Raw genomic sequence first — 20,503 nt, forward strand, 5'->3', positions numbered from 1 at the left:
TCCACTTGGGTCCGTTTCATACATTTGCTTTTCGTGCGAGCTGTTATTGCAAAAACCAGGTTCTGTGGCCCAGCTCCTCCAGGTCCCTTTGGAAGGCAGCTATGCTCACCACTATACCACCAACGCGGACTCTCCAGGTCCCTTTGGGGCTCTCGGACTAGAGGTGTTCTTTCAGGGACTCACTTAGATGGACTCAGATGTATATGCTGCCCAGCTCTCTGGAACGCCCACAGCTTAGGATGCACATCGAGATAATTACCATTCTGGAATTCTAAGCACTTAAATACAAGTCAATCCTTACAACCCTCTCTTAAACCAATTGCCTCACTGCAAACATGGTCACTCAATATGTTCTATTGAGTGCCAATAAAACAGGAAACTCAATCCTGCCGTTTTCCTGATTAGATAGTACGGACGGGGTAAAGCCAGCATCTCGGCCATTGTTCTGCTGGGAGGAAGGATCTTGCTTCTCTTCGTGGAGCGTCCAACTCTGGTTGTCAGGCCAGGCACACAGGCAGACCCAACGCCTTCCACCCCCCTCGGTGCTGGAGGGTCGCTGAGCAGACCAACTGGCAGGCCCTTGCTGTGGGGGAGGAAACTGGCTTTCTGCTTGTTTACTGACCATGTTTACTGATCAGGAAAAGAAACATGATTTGACCATGTATAGATCTAGGCCAGTGGTCGGCAAACTCATTAGTCAACAGAGCCAAATATCAACAGTACAATGATTGAAATTTCTTTGGAGAGCACGTTTTTTAAACTTAAACTTTTTCTAACGCCACTTCTTCAAAACAGACTTGCCCAGGTTGTGGTATTTTGTGGAAGAGGCACACTCAAAGGACCAAAGAGCTGCATGTGGCTCGTGAGCCACAGTCTGCCGACCACTGATCTAAGCGAAACACTCCTATCAAATGTCGAGTCTGGGAGTGAGCAGATCAGTGTCAGAGCCTGAGGTTAAAGAAGCCAAGGTCATGGTGGTTCCCAGAGAACCAGAGAGACAGCTTCTTCAGGCCACACTCTGAGAAAGAGCTGCACCCGTGGGACCGAGGAAGAGAATGGCTTTAGGACTCTAAAATCACAATGACCTTCTTAGAAAGCCCTTAGAGATTATGTGGTGGAACCTCCTCATTGGATACATGGAAAATCTAAAGCCCAGAGAAGGGCACCCCTAGCTCATGGTCACCCACAAGTCAACATTCCATTTCTCTCCATCTGTGATTGTGAGTTGTCAGGTGTCTCTAAACAGGGTCTGGGCACTTCACAAAGTAACCAACAAGAACCGTTTCCCAAAGGGTTTAGGGTAGGGAGATGGGGTTTCCCCACTGTGGGCCATTGCTCAAGGGGCAGAGGCCAGTGCTCCATTAGACAAATCCAGGCCACGTTCATCACAGGGTGACTCTGACCCCACACCGGACCAGGGCCTTGGGAGAGGATCCAGTGTGTATAGGAACTCCCTCCTCGCCTACCCTGGCTCTCAGCCCGTGCCAGTCTGTGCCTGTTGTTACATTTATTGTGAGTTGACAATACCACCACACCCCCAGCATTCGGTCCTTGGGCCACCTCTGTCCCGGAGTGTCTCTGTGTGTTTGTTCTTGGTGGAGCATCCTGCCTTTCTGAGGTTGACAGGCCGTGGTGCTTCCGATGGGACCGGGAGCTCACACATATCATTTGCTTCCGTAAATAGTCATTCAATTAACGAACATCCGCTGAGAAAAGAAGGCTCATTTCCAGCCTCCCAGGCTATGGGCTTCGGTTACAGGAAAATGCAGTTTGTGCAATCGATGTGATGAAGCCATAGCCAGCCCACAGGACGGCCTCCGGAGGGGTGGCTGTCCCTGTCCTCTACAGAGGTGGCCGGGAGAGATTTGCCCTTGACTTGAGTATGCCACCCTTCCACTGACAATTGCATTTCCCGCCCAGCCCGCCTCCCGCCCCAGAGATCTGCTGAGATGGCGAGTTTCATCTGACAAGGCGAGAGGATAATAGTGAGTTCCAGCCATCCATCAGCAATCCTAGTCACAGACACTCGGCTGCCTTTTGTCTGCTGGTCTCCCTGAGGATGCAGGCTGGGGACCCGGGGTAGGTACAGGGCCTGTGTGTGTGTGTGTGTGTGTGTGTGTGTGTGTGTATGCTTTTAACATCAGTCCTCTTGTTTACTTCTTTGCCTTTGCCCAGCCTGTTTACTACCTTTGGCTGGGCCAGGCCGCTAAGTCAATACACATTAAGACCCAACATCCAAATGTCATAACGCGAACGGGCAGCGTTTGGAAAGGCCGGGGACCTTGGCTGCTCTGCTGGGTCCTGTTTAGTCTGAGGGTAATGAAGAGCTCACAGATGACCTGATTTCATTAAACTAGGTCAGATTCAGCTGAAAGGCGGCAATGACTCTCACCCAGTTATCCAGCGAGCCCTCCCCTCCTCCCCCCGCCCCCGCCCTCATCTTGGGGCCTGAATGCTTTCTGGGAATTAACTCTGAGTTTTGTCAATACAGTAGCTAAACCTCCGAGGAATAATTGGACCTCTCTCGCTGGCTTCTGTTTGTGCAGCGGCGAGGCCTGGCCTGGGAGGGAAGGGGGTGGAAGGACGGGGGAGTCAGACGTTGCCTTTGGGAGGACCTTCATGCAGGCCGTGCGATCCAGCCATAGCAGGCTCTTCTCTGGCCAAACACCCTGCGTTCCAGTGTCTTATCTGAGGGCTGTATTGACGGAAGCAGCTGAGGAGACTCAGAGAGGAGTCACAGCACAGACAAGGCCTCCAGTGTGTGCCGTCTCCCCAGAAACACGCCGCCCTCCGTGGCCTCAGAAACGTCACTGTGGGAGCACTGTGTCGGAGGGCGGAGGGGGGAAGCAGTGGTGTTTGGGGGGCTGCTGGGGGCAGAGGGGCGGTCCCATTCTCTGAGCTCTGGAGGGAAAGACTGGGTCCATGGTGGGTATTTTGGGCAGGCAGAATCAAGCTCATCCATGTAGAAGGAAGCATGTCTAACAATCAGAACTGAACATAGATCGGATGGGCTGCCAGGTGAGATCACTGAAATGTTAGACTTTACTGAGCACCTACTATGTCTCAGGCCTTATGCTGGGCCCTTCACCTGCCATCCACAGCATCCCGATTGAAGGCGGCAGATGTAGAAATATTAAGGGACATTTAGGACCCAAAGTGAGTACGTGGCAGATTTCTTCCACCCCCCACCCCCCCATCACCGCCCCCCACCTTTGTTCAAAAGCAGGAGATTTGTGCATTGCTGGGACTTTCCAGAGGAGATTCATGCATGGGATGGTGACTGGATTGGATATTTTCTCAGTAAACTTTCTCAAGGGAAATGGTGAGACTTCAGGATGGAAAAATTCAGATTTCTTGTTCCCCAGAACCAGAGGAGAAGACCTTTGGAAGAACATAGCAATTTGTGGAGCACCAGCTCCCTCCCCTCCTGCTTGTCCAATTATTCCCCACCTTCCAGCGCCGTCCCCTCTGGGCAGCTGCTCTGGCCCCGTCAGGCCCCGGGAGTCTCTGGTCTGGAGCACCCACAGTGCTGATTGGGCGTATTACTCCCTGGGCGCTGAGCTCGCTGGGCCATGGGCTCTGCCCACTCTGCTTCCTTGGCTGAGGGTTTGGTCTCCCAAGGACTGGCCTACCGCTGGACATCCGGGTCCTCCGCAGCAGCTGGTCAAGTCTGTGGGCACACAGTTGGTTTCTGAGGACATGCTGGGTGTCACCTCTCCATTCCCACAGAGCGGGCGGAACAAATGTTCCCAGGCAGAGCTTAGCATGGAGAGCTCTAGAGCTGGCTCTAGTTCTAGTTTCCTCTCTGCTTCTCCCTGTAAACTTGTTCATCACTGTTTCTGGATTTCCATTTTTCCTTTTCTATCATGAGGATAATGCCCACATCTTACAGAGTTTTGGTTAGGATCATATGAAACCATGCATGTAAAGAGGCTCCATGGGCTGTAAAGTGCTGAAGAGATGTGAGAAATACCCGTGAGCAGCAGAAAAAGACTTGAGCGAACTTAATTCAAACAGGGGGAATCATCTTAAAGAAGTGGCTTGGAACCCTGGACAGTAAGTCCTCCCAAGACCTGGGCGGTATTCACTCTCTTTCCTCTCCCCCTGCTTTCCCCTGTGTGTTTGTCTGTCTGTCTGTCTCTTTTTCTGTTTGCGAGGCTGCACAGCATAGAAGATGCACCCGGATTTACATGTCCCAGGACCTAGGCACAGCAGGAGAATCCATCTCTCTCTCTCTCTCTCTCTCTCTCTCACTTCCGAATTCCTGAGATGGGGTTTGTTTTGTCCCAGTTTGGTCAGGTTATGAGGCCCAGTTCCAGTCCAATCATCTGCAGCCAGGGAGGTGGGGTCACCTTGGACACACAAGGTGTGCGGGCAGGGTGGGCTTACGTGGAGAGAGTCCTAGAGAAGCAGCAGGGAAGCCGGTAGTTCCGGGGCTGGATAAGCATCTTACAAGTGTCCGCCATACTAATACTGTCCAACAGAGCCCCCACAATCCAGAGGCTTACAGCGACTGTCTGTCACGCTCTCTGCTTCTGTGGGTCGGGAATTCTAACAGGGTACAGGGTGGTGACATGTTCCTGCTCCATGACATCCATGGCTTGATTGATCACACACCTGTCAGTTGGCGCTGGCTGTTGGCTGGACAGTCTCAATTGCTCTCCACAGGGACTTCTCCATGTGGACTCTGTGTGGGCTGCTTGGGCTTTCTCACAGCATGGCGGTTGGGCTCCAGGGGTGAGCATCCCAAGAGAGAGAGAGGCAGGCTGACGTGACATCACTTTTCACTTGGTCTTGAGAGCCCGCAGCATCTCTTCAGCGTCTCTCCATAGCAGCATCTGTTGGAAGCAAGTCACTAAGCCCGACTCACATTCCAAGAGAAAGGAGACTAAACTCATCACTTTTTGATAAGAGGAGGGGCAAGATTCTAGAAACCTATGTGGGGACAGAAATATTGCTGTGGCATTTTGGGGGAAAGGCAGCTTGTCACAATATCTATCATATTTTTATTGAATTGTAATACAGCTTTGTATGCAAAAAGCTGAAAGACCTAATAGGGTTGTATGCTTAAACCAGAGCTTTCCCAAGCTATTTAAAAATATATGTATATATTTTTATTGATTTCAGAGAGGAAGGGAGAGAGAGAGAGAGAGATAGAAACATCAATAACGAGAATCATCAATTAGCTGCCTCCTGCATGCCCCGTACTGGGGATTGAGCCCACAACCCAGGCATGTGTCCTTGACCGGAATCGAACCCAGGACCCTTCAGTCCGCAGGTGGACGCTCTATCCACTGAGCCAAACCAGCTAGGGCCCATGCTATTAAAATATATATATTGACTTTAGAGAGGAAGGGGGAGGAATAGATAGATAGAAACTTCAATGATGAGAGAGAATCACTTATTGGCTGCCTTCTGCATACCCCACACTGCAGATTAAGCCTGAAACCTGGGCATGTGCCCTGACTAGGAATCTAACCACGCCCTCTTGGTTCATAGGTTGACTCTCAACCACTGAGCCACCCGTCTGGGCTTCCCAAGCATTTTGATTCAGGTGCTCCTAGGCCAAAAGAAATAGCTAACAGTTCTGTCAATTAGGTTGTTATATGTAACAACTTAATAATTACCTCCTAACAAATTTGTAGCCATTTGAAATAATATTCATAAATTGAAAGAAAAAGTGCTATTTTCATGTCACTCTTAAATAACTGCAACTCACAGGACATGTGAGCCTGTTGGGTACTAAATAGCTTCTTAGATCTTGGAATCTGATTGACACTACCACCTTCATTTCCTGTTCCACATAGATTTTCACACAGCACACGCTTGTTATCACTGAAATCACACCAAAGCCAGCTCTGTGCGGATATGATGTCATTGAAAAGAATGTAGCTCTATCAAATGCTGAAACACTGAACAGCCTCGAGCTCCTGGGTTGTGCGTTGTCTCATGAATGTTAGGTATTGCTCCAAAATACAAATACTCTTCAGTGTTCCTACGTGGTTTCTGTGGGCATTTGGCTTCCTCGGCACACGGTTTGAGAAACATGGACTTGAACACAGTAGATCCGGAGCTAGGAACTGATTGCTATGCCCAACGTACATTTTCTTAACGGATATGTAGCTTCCCAACAAGGGCGTGCAGAATTCAGATTTTGAGGAGACACTGAATTTGGGTAATTCTGTGTCCAAATTGGATAAGCTAATTTGACCAAGCTGATGAATTTTAAGGGATTTTTTTCTTTCATGTAAAACAGATGAGAGGCAGGCACACGTGCTGGGGGAGGTGGGAGTGGCCGGGGAGAGGTCAATGGGGAGGGGAGGGGTAGGAGACAAATTAAAAAAATAAAACAGGTGAGTTACAGATTGTCTTTAAGACATTGACAACTGCCCTGAAAATTGTCACAGGAAGAGACGAAGGGATGACATAATCTGAAGGATGACATCACATCTCTCTGTTTTGAGAATTGCCCAAGCCAGGCCTTACTGGCAAAGCGTGGTTTCATTCTGAGCTTAAGGCAGTTTTCTTTTCACTGCCTGATTGTGCTGCCCAATGGAAGGTGATCCATTACATGAACTGTAAAAAGTTAAGATGAACCTGCCCCACCTCTAAACCAAAATCGTTTCTGAAACTCCTGACGTTAAATGAACCTGAACATTGACAGAGTCTTCAAAGCAAGTTCTTATGTATTTCAGGACCTTACATATGACCCCAGTAAGGTCGTTTTGTAGCTCTTAGTTTCTTCAAATAGAGCATAGAGCAAAATCAAGCCATGATTTTTCTTGAAAGTTCCTTAAATTTCAAATGAAAGAGAACATATACATTTAACTGGAGAGTGGATCACTTTCCTGAACTAGAAAAAAAAAATTACCGGTATGGCCCAATTTCTCCTCTCTCTCTCTCTCTCTCTCTCTCTCTCTCTCTCTCTCTCTCTCTCTCCCTCTCCCTCTCCCTTTCTCTCTCTCATAATTCTCAGCCAAGACAATAGGCGTCATGTGATGTGACGGAGAAATTGGGCCAGTTAAAAATAGAAGGCATACTCCACCAAGTTCATTAGAAAGTTAAAGTTCCATTGTTGATTGCTATTAATTTATCTCTGCCTGCCACATGTGTGAGAGAACAGGGCAACAGGCAACTGCCGATTCTGGAAGCTGGAGCCCCCAGCCCCCCGCCCCATCCTCGGTTCTATATCCTCCCCTGGCTGAGCAGCATGACCCAGATGAGCTCACCTGGGCCCTGCTAATGCTCTCTCCCCGCGCCAGGAACTCTCCTCTGGCGCAGTGCTGGTTGTGAGAAAGCTCTGGTTAGCTTCTTCCCTCTCTCCGCAGGGATCGAAACATCAGCTTTCTAAATGGGAGATGAAGGCCCCCAGCCTCATGGATTCAGCATGTCGCTTGTACCTTTGCACTTGCCGAGCTCCAAAGACGGCTCACGAGTCTGGGGTGCGTAGCTGAAAGGTACTCGATGAGTGTGGTCACAGGGAGACCCAGTTTTGTAAATGGAACCCGGTCCTCCCAATACTCCTCCCTGTCACCTGCGTGACAGTACCCACTGTGTGTCAGGCAGTGCATGAGTCTCAGTGACACAGGCTTCCGGGCCCTCAGGGCTCCCAGTAGTCAGGCCGGGACCAGACCTGACTCCTTCCGATGGTGGGAATATTCTGCACATGATTTGCAAATCATTTCATGGAACTGGCTAGTCGTAAGCTCATCATTCAGGTAAGCATATGGAGAGGTGACGTGGTGGGGCTGGAACCCTGGCCTGTAGCTTGGGTGACACAATGATGTGTCATTGGTTGGGGTCCCCTCTTTTGATGTTGCATTCTAAGCCTGGGATGGGTGGGTAAGCTGAGGCCGAGCTGGTGTTCTTTCTGATGTTAAAATAGTAGCGATGCGGTTCAAATGGTGGTGCTCACACACCTGTGTTTCCCTCTGAGCTGGGGCCAGTTGAGAAGCAGACACCAGGGTGGGCGGATGGAGGTTCAAGTCTCAGCCTTCTTATTGATGAGGTTGGCTTGTGGGGCCTGGCCTGGCCCTGTGCCTGGCATCTGACTTCCTAACACCACCACCCCAAGTTTATATTTCAAGACCCACCTGATGGATTATGGGGTGGAGAGTGGGGGCGGGGCTTAGCTGTGACTTTTCCCATTTGCTGACGCACCCTGTCAAACCCACTTGTGTGAAGCTCAAGAGCTGGATGTGGCAGGCAGGCTGGGTCCTGACCTTGAGCATTCAAGGTCACTCTATGGGATACCCTTTGGAGCATGGGCAGAGCCCATCCACTGGCCCGGCTGGCCCAGGGAAGGGGCAGAGGGAAGGCATGGAGGAGGGCCCCGGTGCTGGCCTCCTCATGCTTCCCTTCCGGAGGTGCATGGATGCTCCTCCTCCTTCCCCAGTCGAGTCGGGGCTGGCTGCCTCTGGCTTCACCTTCAGTGAAGCGCTGGGGCCCAGGGTCAGGTGCCTCACAGCCTGGCACCCGAGGAGGGGCCTGCCACACGTGGTCCTAGGACACTGTGTCCTGACTGACCCTGGGGCTGAGTCCAGCTGTGGAGGAGGCTCAGAGCACACGTGCTGGCAGAGACGGGAATCCTCAGTGCTGTCCTGGCCATGGAAGGCTGGGCGCTGCCCTCACACCACAGGTGAGGCATTTGTCAGAGCAGCTGCCCCCGGCTCTCCAGGTGGAGGGTCAAGCCTCAGCTAACCACAGGGCCCGTGTCAGGGGGACACACCCACTGCGTCCCACTCGGTGCCCGTTCTGACCAGTCCTCTGAGGAGCAGGAGCAGGAGCAGGAGCAGGAGCAGGAGCAGAGGCTGGGAGGGGGCGTTAGAATTACCCACTTGTGAAGTGTTGAGACACGTCAGCCCCCAGCTCCCTCCGCTGCCTGGAGATGGGCTGGACCAGTTTACTATGAGATGCTTGGGAAGGAGCGTTCTGTGTGGTATTTTTTTACTCGCTGGGGTAGAGAACAGAATCGTGGGAGTATCCCCAGGAGATTCTGAGAGCTTTCTGTTATTTTTCCATCTACTGCTCTTTCTAAGTTCTTGTTCTCTGCCCATTGCTAACATGCAGGGTTTCTGCTGCCAAATGACTCTTCCTGTTGCTAGGCCAAGCCCACCCTCTCTCTCTCTCTGGCCCTCCCTCCCCTCCCCTGCCCTTTTCTTTTTCCAGAGACCTCAGGTGAGAATAAGATGGAAAGCCAGAGGAGGGGATCTGAGAATTCTGGTCTGGTGTCTGCATTCTATAGGCGAGGAAACTAAGGTCCAGAGCAGAAGAGCGATTTCTTGGGCATTTTAGGTATATAACGACAAGCCCAAAATGAATGTGCAGACACTGCATTTCTGTGTGGTGAGAGAGAACATTTCATGACCCACAGCCTCCTGTGTAGGAGGCGGTATCCTGGCGAGTTGTGGTCCATGTGGCACATGCCCCTTGGAGGGGCGGAACGTTGCTTCACTTGTCAATGGGGATGTCTGCTTGTCTGTGTCACCGGATTGTCCTCAGTGCTGAGTGAGCAGGTGCACGGAAAGGGGCTAGCGCTGGACCTGGGACACGCTGCATCCTAAACGCACCCGCTCATTGACACAGGGCCGTGGCATAGGTGTCAGTGTGGGCTCTGGAGCCAGAAGGCCCCGTTCTGATCTCAGCTCTGCCATGTGCTGGCGTGGGCAAGTTAGTTTACCTTTTTGCGACTCAAGTTTCCTGTCTGTCACATGAAGATGATCATCATACTAGTCCATAGGGATGAAATGAGAATGAAAAACGAGGCTTGAGAACCAAGAATCAGGCCTGACATGTGAGTGCTCAGTAAAAGTTAGCCGCTGTCATGAGCATTGCCATTGGGAAACGGTGATTGCTAGTGTTCTGATGGTTCTATCTTCCAGAATCTCAGGGGCCTGGGTGGTGTAGAAGGCAGAGAGCCTACAAAAAGTTAGGGTGAAACAACAACCCCCCCTGCTTCCCAGCACTAGGGACACCAGGGGCATATTGAACAGCTACTTTATTTTTTCTAGAATGCTGAAAATGAGATTTCTGCATGGCAGGAGAAATGAGAGCTAACGTCTCCTTCAAGGACTCCGTGTTTCAGCACCACGCTGTGACGTTCTGGGGCCCTGAAGTAAGCGTGCCAGAAGCGTGCACCTCCTTCCTGAGGCGATCTCTGTCTTCCCCCACGCACTCATTCACGGCTTCCAGAACGCCTTCTCCGTGGCAGACACACAGGCTCTGCTGACCCGGCTATGCATGAGGAATGGTCTCTGTCCAAAGCCAAAGAGACAGACATAATAAGTCCATGTTTTCGGGACGCTGTGTTGGGTACAGTGAGTTTACAGTGTGTGGCAAAGGGGATGCTATGACTACTTTGGGGGAGTTTCGTCGGAGAAGTCTTCAGAGGAGGAAAAACATTTGCCCCGGGTCTTGCAGGAGAGATGAGGGGGAGACCCAGACAGGTAAGAATGCAGACGGCCGTCTTATCAGAGGGTGAGGGTGCCGCCGGTGCAGCGGGAGGAACAGGGGACTGGGAGTCACCCAGACCTGGGCGAGCAGCGTGTCGGTGGCGTCAGTCAGCCGTGTGACTTTGCATAGATGGCTGACTTAAGCCCCTGCTTCCTTACTGGTAAAAGGAGGCTAGGCAGACTTTCCTCTGGAAGTAATGTGGACTACACAGTGTAATGGAGGTCAGGATGCAGGCCTGTCAGCTGCGGAGCACAGAGCAGGTGGTCAGCAGATGTTACTATGTCCAACAACACGCACATTTTGAACACTTGCTAAGAGCCTTCCCTGTTGGACCCATGGTCCCTACAATCGTGTCTAACCTTAAGCCACTCATTCACTCAACAATTACTTGAGATAAACTATGTCAACCCCTGAGATGTGTTCTGCAGATGCAGACAAGAATAAGAGGGTGAGCCCAGCCAGTGTGGCTCAGTGATTGAGCGTCAATCTATGAACTAGGAGGTCACGTTTCAATTCCCATTTAGGGCACATGCTCGGGTTGTGGGCTCCGTCCACCATATGGGGTGTGCAGGAGGCAGTTGGTCAATGATTCTCTCTCATCATTGATGTTTCTATCTCTCTCCCTCCCTCTCTGAAATCAATAAAACATTTTTAAAAATAGGTTAAAATGGGTGAGTGTTCTCTCAGAGCTCACACAGCACATACTCTCTGCAGTGTCATCTATAAGGTTGTAATATTGTATACCTGAAGGCCAACACCAGGGGAATGCTTAAGTAGGTGATTATTATATAGGAGCATTATTAAACAGTGATACTGACAAGTGTTTATGATGTAACCGAAACCAGCAGGAAGTGAAATCAGCTGTAAGCACAGTTGATGCTTAATATTCACGGTAGTTCTGTGCTGTGGTTGCTGTGAACGCTAAGTTATTGCTCGTGGGGGAGGACACAGTCAGGTTCCTGTGGGCCTCTGCTGACAACATTGTCATCAAGCCATCCATTCATCACCTGAGCGTGCATGCGCTTTGGTTGCTTTCTACACACACTGTTGACTCATTAGCATGGCACTGCCGGCCAACACCGCTGTAGTTTACATCGAAAGGACGCTTTTCCAGCACTCATGCTTTTTCTGTAAAGCACGTCCTGGCCTTCTCGTGCTTAGGAATGCAGACAGCGCTGCGGCCGGGGCCATTTCAACGGTGACATCACCACCGGGAAGCACAAAAAATGCCCAAACAGGCCGCCGCATAGTCTGGGAAGAGCCACCTGTGTACATGGGAGAGCGTAAGCAAGGAAGCAGGCACCGCCACGGGCAGCCCTAGCTGGGAGAGTGAGCGTGGGCCGTGGATTTTTCTCCACTTGGCGCGTGTCCACTACTGGCCAGCAAAGTGTTGGGCTCACAAATACATGATAGCGAGCAGGCGAGCCTGCAAATAAGGAACCCGCAAGTAATGAGAACGTGCATGTGTATTCAGACGGAAGCCGATGTAGAGGAAGGCTCAACAGTGGTTTTGGGATGGCTGTGGATGCATCTGATTTAGAGTTTTCATTAATGTCATCAAGGTGTTTTTTTTTTCCTTTGTCATTTTACGATAAATACACCTCAAGGCAAACAAGTGAGAGTCCTGCCTGCGGCTCGTAAACTCTCCCCGAGCTTTTGCCTGGCTCCTGTGGCCTGGTCAGGGGACTCGGACATGGTGAGGATGAGGTGGAAGGTCAGAGGTTCCTGGCCTGGGCACCTCCAGACCAGCCGATGTTTCCGGAACGGCAGTAACGAGAGCCGTGGGCACTTCAGACGGTTGCCCAGAGAAGCTGCAGGCGCCCTCTGCCTCGGGGCCTTGCTGCAGGGCCTGGCGCCGGCCAGTTTCTCCCTGGTTGTGCCTGTGCCATCTCTGTGTGCCAGGTCCCAGCACCTCCACCCCAATATTCACGTTCCTGTGTTCTGCTGACTAAAATGGTGCAATTTGTTTAACAGGGTCTTCCCAACACTTTGACTCTTTGGAGGAAAAGTGAAAAAATGTAGAATGATTGCTCTAAATGACGTGAAAGGGACTCTCTCCAGTTCCTTTTGAAGAGTATTTGCCAAGAAGCCAGCTCACCCACCAGTGGGACGTAGGGTGCTCCATTAGGCGGTTCTAAGGCTGTTTGAAGAGGAAGGTCCAGAAACTTCTTCATCATTCCTCGCAAAGGCCGGGAGAAGGCCTCTCCTCATGCCTGACGCTGGGACAGGAAATTCCAGGCCACAAAGGTTGCTGACATTCTTACCTGATTTGCCTCTGGATTTGGAGTTACCGTGAATGGCTTGTTTGTCTAACTCAGCTCTGCTCAAATCAATCTTTCATGGATACTCCCCACCCCCGACTAAAGATCACCTTGGGTCAAAGGTCATAGGTCATCATGGTTCTCAAATACCTACCCATTTTGTAAGAGTTTCAAAGTGGACAATTACCCAGAAATTAGTGAGGAACAAAAGCAAGTCTTTCAAAAGACTAATTGGGGGAAAATGAGTGCAGTATGTGCAATAATGTTTCAAATATTGTCTTTATGGATGCCCCGATTGATTGCCAGTTTTTCTCCATCCTGACTTTTAATAACATAGAATGTGCTAGAAAGTCTTGACACGGAGTTCCCTTGAGTTTTATTTGTCTTGACCGCTGTGATACTCATTCTTTGTGTACTTGTGTGTGCTCACACACATGACATGTTCTTACACATATGACATGTTCTTACACACATGTGAGTCTAGACACAGACACACAGTGTCCTAACAAGATTCCCCTAAAGTAATTAATTCAGGACAGTCACTGAGGAAAACACCATAGAAGGACTTTCTAAAAATATCCATCGGAGTCCACTCTTAATTTCTTAGGGTAAAAAGCTATTAATTTTGATTTAATAAGAAATCGTAGAAGCCAGCAAGAAATGCAGAGGAGCATTCACAGCGCATGGAAAGGAAGGACCTGAGGTGAGGCAGAGATTGGCTGGCCGCAGAGACGGTTGGTTACAGAGATGCATTTTGAGGATGGGTGGCCCCATGCAGAACAATTCACAGCCTTTGCTTCCCAGAGCGCTTTTAAATGGAAAAAAAACATAAAATCATTTTTGTGCATGAGGAAAGCGAGAGATTTGAGTCTCTTGCTTCTTTGAAGTGTGACCTCTGGAGTTAACATCAACAGGCGTCGCATTTGCCTCCATGCTGTACTCTAAAACAGGTTCTTGTCCAATTTGAACATTTCTAGTGTGAATTTGGGGGGACAAGGATTCCAAAGAAACCCATGTGTTGACATTGCTTTTTCTTGTTCTCGGTGGATCGAGGATTCTTCAGAATATCCCAAGTGAAAACAGCAGCTCCTGTGCGTGTGGCTTAGGGCGGCCCAGGCCACTTGGGGAAGGGACATGCGGAAAGGCAGAACTCGATCACTCCTGCTCAGTGACCTGCCCCTTCTCTGGTCGGCAGAGCCAGATGCCGGAAGGTACAGCTTGGCTCGGAAGTGCTGAACGGGTTCAGACCAAGGTGTAGTTTACCCCCTTTGTGTTGAAGGTGAGAGGGAGCTTGTGCACTAGACACTGAGCTGGACACCTTGTCAGTGTCCTATGATCTTTGTAATAGTGTTGCAAGGTGGTCATGATACATGTCCCTGATGAGATAAGGCAACACAGAGAAGGTACGCAACTTATCTGCAACCAGTCCAGCCTTTGAGCTGGGATTCAACTCAGATGTCTCTGTTTTTGGGACTGCTCTTGGGTCACACTCCCCGGAAGCTTTGAAATCACCATCCAGAAAGCCTCAGAGCTCACGGAGGGTGAGGGTGGGGGTTGGAGTCTGATTTGGCCAGGATGGGAGGGGTGGGACAGGGGGAGCAGCCAGATGCTGTAGTCACTATGGGTCAGATGAAGCCTGATCCTTTCTCAGCTTGATTTGACCTAGAATCGGGAAACAGATGGGTCTAGGCTGCCCGAGGGTCTGAGGGAGGCTGAGCAGGCAAATGGGTCCTGGCTGTCGCTGCTCCTGTTCTGAGGCCGGGGGCTGCTTGGGGAACCGAGCTCCAGCTTGTGTCCTTTACTTATAAAGCCTCCCTTAGCCATTCATTGGTGAGGCTCATCCTTTTGGAAGGCGGTAGACCCGGGCCAACCTGGGAGATAAGGCAGATGTCAACAGAGATAGCTGAGAAGATAAGCATGGGCCCAGGAAAGGTGCTTAATGGACTTAATGTCACTCAACTTCAAAGGCTCGTGCTTCTGCAGAGGGTCAGACCCTCTGGAAGTGCCCTACAATGGGGTGAGCATGGGCCCTGGCTCACGGAATTTTACTCCAGGTGTGTGGAAGGAATGAAAACCCATTCTCTGCTCATTTGCTTCTTGGGAGACCAAGTGTCCTGGCTTGCCAAGGACTGAGTTGTTTCTTGAGTCGTGGGACTAGTTGGTCCTCTACTTACTGAGAAACCTTGGTCCACCATAGACCAGGCCCTGGCCCCACTGGGCATAGGAGGTTCCATCCAATTCACAGTCTGTTCTCAAGTCCACGTAAAGTTGGGACAGATAAATATGACATGATGGTAAGTGTCATGACATGGCCACACACAAGAGCAAAGCCATGGAGTTGGACACACCCAAGGTAGCTTTTAAGACCTGGGGGTGGGGGTAGGGGTGGGGGTGGAGGAGTCTTGAGTGGGAGGAGCGCACCAGATCTCTACAAGGAGCTTTGGAAGGGCCTGGGGCGAAGGACAGCTGGGACAAAGGCCAAGTAGGGGCTCACACAACAATGGTTTGGTTCAAGAAGCAGTAGGCAGCATATGTGTGTGTTTGTTTGTGGGGATGGGTGTGTTGGGACACGTGGGGGTGAAAAGGTAGAATAATGAGGTTAGGGAGATATTTGAGGGGCCAGGGGTCATATTAAGAACAATAAAATGTATCCTATAGGCCAGTGTTTCCCAGGGGCACGGGAAGTGTTTGGTGGGGGTACGCGTTGCACCGGAGTTTGGTGGGGATATGCACTGCACCGTGCTTAGCTGAGCCTAATTCTACGTTCTCATGAGTACGAGGGGTCCTCAGCGTGACGAAAATTATAGAGGGGGTACCCATATGTCAAAAGCTTGGGAAACACTGCTAGGCAATAGGGAAGCTATTGAAGGTTTTTTTTTTTTTTTTTTTTTTTTTTTTTTTTTTTTTTTTTAAACAGCAGGCACACATGGAATCAGATACACAAAGTGCTTCGTTTATTCAACGGGATGTTTCCTAAGCACCTATCATACTATGCATCAGGCATTGAGCTAGAGGAGTGAACAAATGAACGCATGGCTCTCTGCCCCCAGAAGATCCTTCAGTTTCTCAGTCGCAGGGAAGGTCCTTGAAATTCAGGGCTCAGCTGCCATGGGGTCGGGGCCTGTGGCCTCTGTCAGGAAGACCATTCTGCAGTGAGCAGAGGCCAGAGGAGACAGCCAGCGCCGGCTCCGGCCTCACCCGCTTATCTGCTTCTCTTTTTCCAAAAAGACCTGATTCCACCACCAACCAGTTACACCATTTCCCCCGGAGAAAGCGGGTTTCCACCTTCGGGGATGAATGAGCCCTTTCTTTTCTGGAGAGCCGGCCCGCGGAGGCCCGGGCTGGGTCCTGCCAGAGAGGCAGCGCGGGGGAACAGCAGGCCCCGGTGTAATTTGGGGGTGACTGTTTGTTTTCTCATTAAACAGAGTCTGCTGGCAGGGGCTGCGGCCGCGGGAGGCCCTGGAGGCCGATAAAGCAGGCAGGGAGCGGGCCTGCAGCCTGGCCAGGCCGGCCAGCGGCCCTGGACCCCGCCGCCCAGCAGCGTCGTCCTGGTTTTGGAGGCCGCGGGGCCTGTCAATGGGGCCTTTGAGGCGCTGCCCGGCGGGACCCTCCCGGCGGCGGCACCCACTCGGCCGCCGGCTCTGAAAGCTGATTGTCCCTCCCCGGGCCCGGCCTCCCGCGCCATTCCCCCACTGCCCATTGTCCGCAGAAAGAGGCCATTGTCTGCGGCTGACATAGCTGCTGACGGGGGCACATGAAACGAGCCGAGCTGCGGGGAGAGAGAGGAGAGAGAGAGGGGAGAGGAGAGAGAGGAGAGAGGAGAGAGGAGAGAGAGGAGAGAGAGGAGAAAGAGAGAGGGGAGAGAGAGAGAAATCCACCCAAAACAGCAGCAGCAGCATTAACAGCATTAACAGCATCAACAGTATCAAAAGCAGCAGCAGCAGCAGCAGCAGCAGCATCTTCATCATCGCATCCCGGCTGGGGGCGTGGCTTAGGGCCCGGCCTCTCCTGATTGGCTGGGCGCCTCCCCAGAGGAAGTGCCCGCTGGCCCGGGAGGACCGCAGCTTTATCTCCGGCGGGACTGACACCGTGTGTGCCTTTGTGTCCGCAGCACTGAGAGGCCTTGTGGAGGGCGATGCGGCAGCGCTGGGAAGGGCTTGTTTGAAGAGAAAGAAAGAAAAACCCCAGAACAATGTTTACCCAGAAGGCAGCTCCTGCCAGCGCCGCCCGCCAGCCCGCCCGCCCGCCGAGGCCACCCTCTGCACTGGACGGCGGCCCGCTCCCCGGCTCCCCCGGCTCCTCGGCGGCTCCTTGGCCTTGAGGGCAGCCTGGTGGGCAGGCAACTGGTGGGCCAGGGGCAGGTAGGCTGTGCCAGCTTTTTCCAAGGCGGTAAACAGCGGAGGGCCCTCTCTCCATCCCTCCCCCATGCAGCCCCTGCCGCCCAGTCCTTGCCCCAGCACCACCCCAATCCAGAACTGAAGAGCAGCATTGGGAGAGCCAACCCAACACCCATGGGTGCAGGCGAGCTCCCGGGGCCAACCTAGCCTCAGAGATTCTTGCTGCTCAGCTTGCTGGAGAAGCCCTCTCTCAGGCCCCACACCTACCCTGCCCCTGGCTGGACTTACACATTCCGTTTGAGGAGCATTGGTCTCAATCAGGGCGCCTCAAACATGGCTGCACCCCGGAATCACTGGAGAGCTTCTGAAAGTTCCAGTGCGGGCGGCATCTCAGGCCCATGATGTCAGGATCTGCACAGGACACCGTGCTTTCTGACACTCTCCAAGGGGTTCCAATGTGTCTCCAGGTTTGCGCCAGAGGAAGGATGATGGCGCCCTCTTTTCTCTTAGCACCGACTGCCCATGGGTCATCACCTGACTGTTCCTGAGCATCTTCTGTGTGCCAGGCGCCGCCCCTGTCTCTGAGCTTCATCAGTAGAGATGGCACATGTCCACTTGTGCATGAACTCCTGTTCATCCTTCAAAACCCAGTGTAAAAGCTTCTTTTCCTGGGAGTCATTCCTGAATGTTCCGAGGCAGGAACAAAGGCTTCTTCCTCTGAATTCCCACTGCCCTCTGCATGTTTCCGATATCTCACTTATCACACTGAGGTTTGCGGACCTGTGGACCTGTCCTTGGATGCGACCTCTGAGAACAGGGATCGTATCCTATTTATCGTTGTCTCCCCAGGACCTAGGGCAGGGCCCGGGCACAGAGTAGGTATTCAGTAAATGTAATTGACGAATGACATGCATATGTGGGTGAATGCCTGAATGAACACAAGAGTAAGTGGATATCCATTCCCTGCGCTTAAAAAACGAAAACTTGACAGAAGAGACCACCCTGCACACATTAGCAAGATGCTAACCTCTGGGGTCGCCGTAGTGCAAAAGCAGCCACAGGCACTATGTCAGTGGTTGACTTTGGCCGTGTGCCCATGAGACTGTGTCCACAAACAGCTGATGGGCTGGGTTTGGCTCACGGGCCACAGTGTGCCAAGCTCTGGTCCCTGGAGAGTGGGACATCGAACAAGTCATTGTAACCGGGTTGAGGTATCTCTCATGGCGAGTCTTCTCCCAAGTGGGTCCATCGAGAGACTCTGGAACTCAGTGCAGATGCTCAGGGACTCCTCTGTTCGTGAGACATGGTCTCCTGGTCCATGCCAGGCTCCTTCTCTCACCAATCAGTCCCATCCTCATTTCTAACCCCCTCTCTCTAAAGGCAGCTCTTCCAGGTCATGTGCTTTGTACCCTTGAACGTCTAAGCAGCTCTCCCAAGTGAGCTGCTTTGTGTGATGTGTACTAACGTTATATCAATGACAGTGAGCTGTTGGCTGCTCTGTTTCTTACTTTTCACCTGTGTGCTTTTAAAATCTAATGCTGGGGGTATATCTAGTTCATTGCTTTTAAATGTTTCAAAAGAGTTCACGTTGTCCATTATCAGATTTCCCTTATTCCTTTCCCCGGCGATAATCGCTGCATTTGGTGCTGGCTCACTGTGCCCACACACCATAGGGAGATGCCCCATCAGTACCTTTCCCTCTTGGCACAGCCTTTGTCTTAGCCTTTGTCCATTGGGTGGGATGATATCCTGAATGTTTGCCTCCACCCTGGACTGTCCTGAGGGCTGCTATCAGATTCGTATCTTTACCCTAGAGCACTGGTCAGCAAACTGCGGCTTGCGAGCCACAGGTGGCTCTTTGGCCCCCTGAGTGTGGCTCTTCCACAAAATACCATGGCCTGGGCGAGTCTATTTTGAAGAAATGGCGTTAGAAGAAGTTTAAGTTTAAAAAATGTGGCTCTCCAAAGAAATTTCAATCATTGTCCTATTGATATTTGGCTCTGTGGACTGATGAGTTTGCCGACCCCTGCCCCAGAGCTTAGGCAAGTGTGCCTGGGGCTCTGGGGCCAATGATGTTTGGTGGACCAATCAGTCAGGCCCCTCTTGGTGCTCACACGGTCCAGGGCAGCACCCGTACACTTGCTTCTTCCCCAGCAGCAGACCGAGAGCAGCCCTCACCCCAGTGGCAACTTTGCTCCGTGGACACCTTCCCCAGCAAAGCAGGTTCCCACCACTGCTTCTCGTTTAGTAACCTGTTGACTATCTGATGGGCTGATTCTTTCTATAGCGTAAACTTGGGCAGTGTTGTTCAGGAGGGACACATGCTGTTGTCCCACACAGGCTGTCGTCGGGACGTGGGACGTGCTGGGAGGCCCAGGGTGGACCTCGGGGAGCTGGGCCCTGAGATCCAGGCCTCTCTGTGTGTTCCGGTGGCGGATGCTGGTGTTAGCTGAGCCCATCGGCTCGTGGTTTCATCTGGGCAGAGCCAGAGCCAGGAGGGGCCGTTCCTTTGTGCGGGGAGCCTGCTGGTGAGCACGGATGGAAAACTCAATTATCAGTGAGGTTAGGGCAGGGCGGAGGTCAGGGCCTCATGCCCGCTCTTCCTCTGGGCGCTGAGAGAGCTGCCCTCCGCTCTGCTGCTCTGGGAGGAGGAGGCATTGATCAGGGTCAAGGGTCATGTGTCATCAAAGGCGGTCCGAGAATAAAGGGACCCTTCCCAGGGATTCTAGAATGGCTCCCCCAAACCCAGGGCGACTCCCTCCCTCCGTGAGCTCAGACGTGCCTTCACCTCCAGGAGCCCAGAGTTCTTATTTCAAACTTTCTAATAAAATGCTGCTTTATCCTAGGACAGTTTTCAAAGACAGTGTTGGGAGGGGAAGGGGTTGAAAGCATTCTCTTTCTATCCTCAGCCAGGAATTCAGAACCCTCTGGGAGACATACTACACGTCTTCCTTTTTTTTTTGGAAAAACAATTCATTAAAAAGTTCTTTGTATGAGTCTGGACACCTCACAGATAGAACCCTAGCCACCCTTGTTTCACACTTATCTTTTCCCATGGGAATATTTCCTTTCTAGGCCAGAAAGAGGGAGAGGGGGCGGGGAGCAATCCACACACAGCAATTTGAAAGTTGGAAGTTAAATTTGAAAAATCGCATGGCCAATGGATTGTGTGGAAAAATCATAAAGAAAGAAAGAAAGAATACCAAAAAGAAAAGAGAACAGCTTACCGAAGGACAGAGATGTAAAAAAAAAGAAAAAAAAAAAAGGCAGATGGAAAGAATTTCAGAGTCAGAGAGAAAGTTCATGCCCTGAATCCAACGGGAAAAAAAAGGAACCATATTCTCATCAGCTGATTTGAAATATGACAAACATCCCCAAATGCAAGAGCCTGAGCTGGAGGGGAGAAAGGCATTTTCCAACAGATGTACCTATATGGCGCGATTAATCATTTCT

The sequence above is a fragment of the Pipistrellus hanaki genome, assembly GCF_964339955.1.
Source record: "Pipistrellus hanaki genome assembly, chromosome: 12".
NCBI lineage: Eukaryota > Metazoa > Chordata > Mammalia > Chiroptera > Vespertilionidae > Pipistrellus > Pipistrellus hanaki.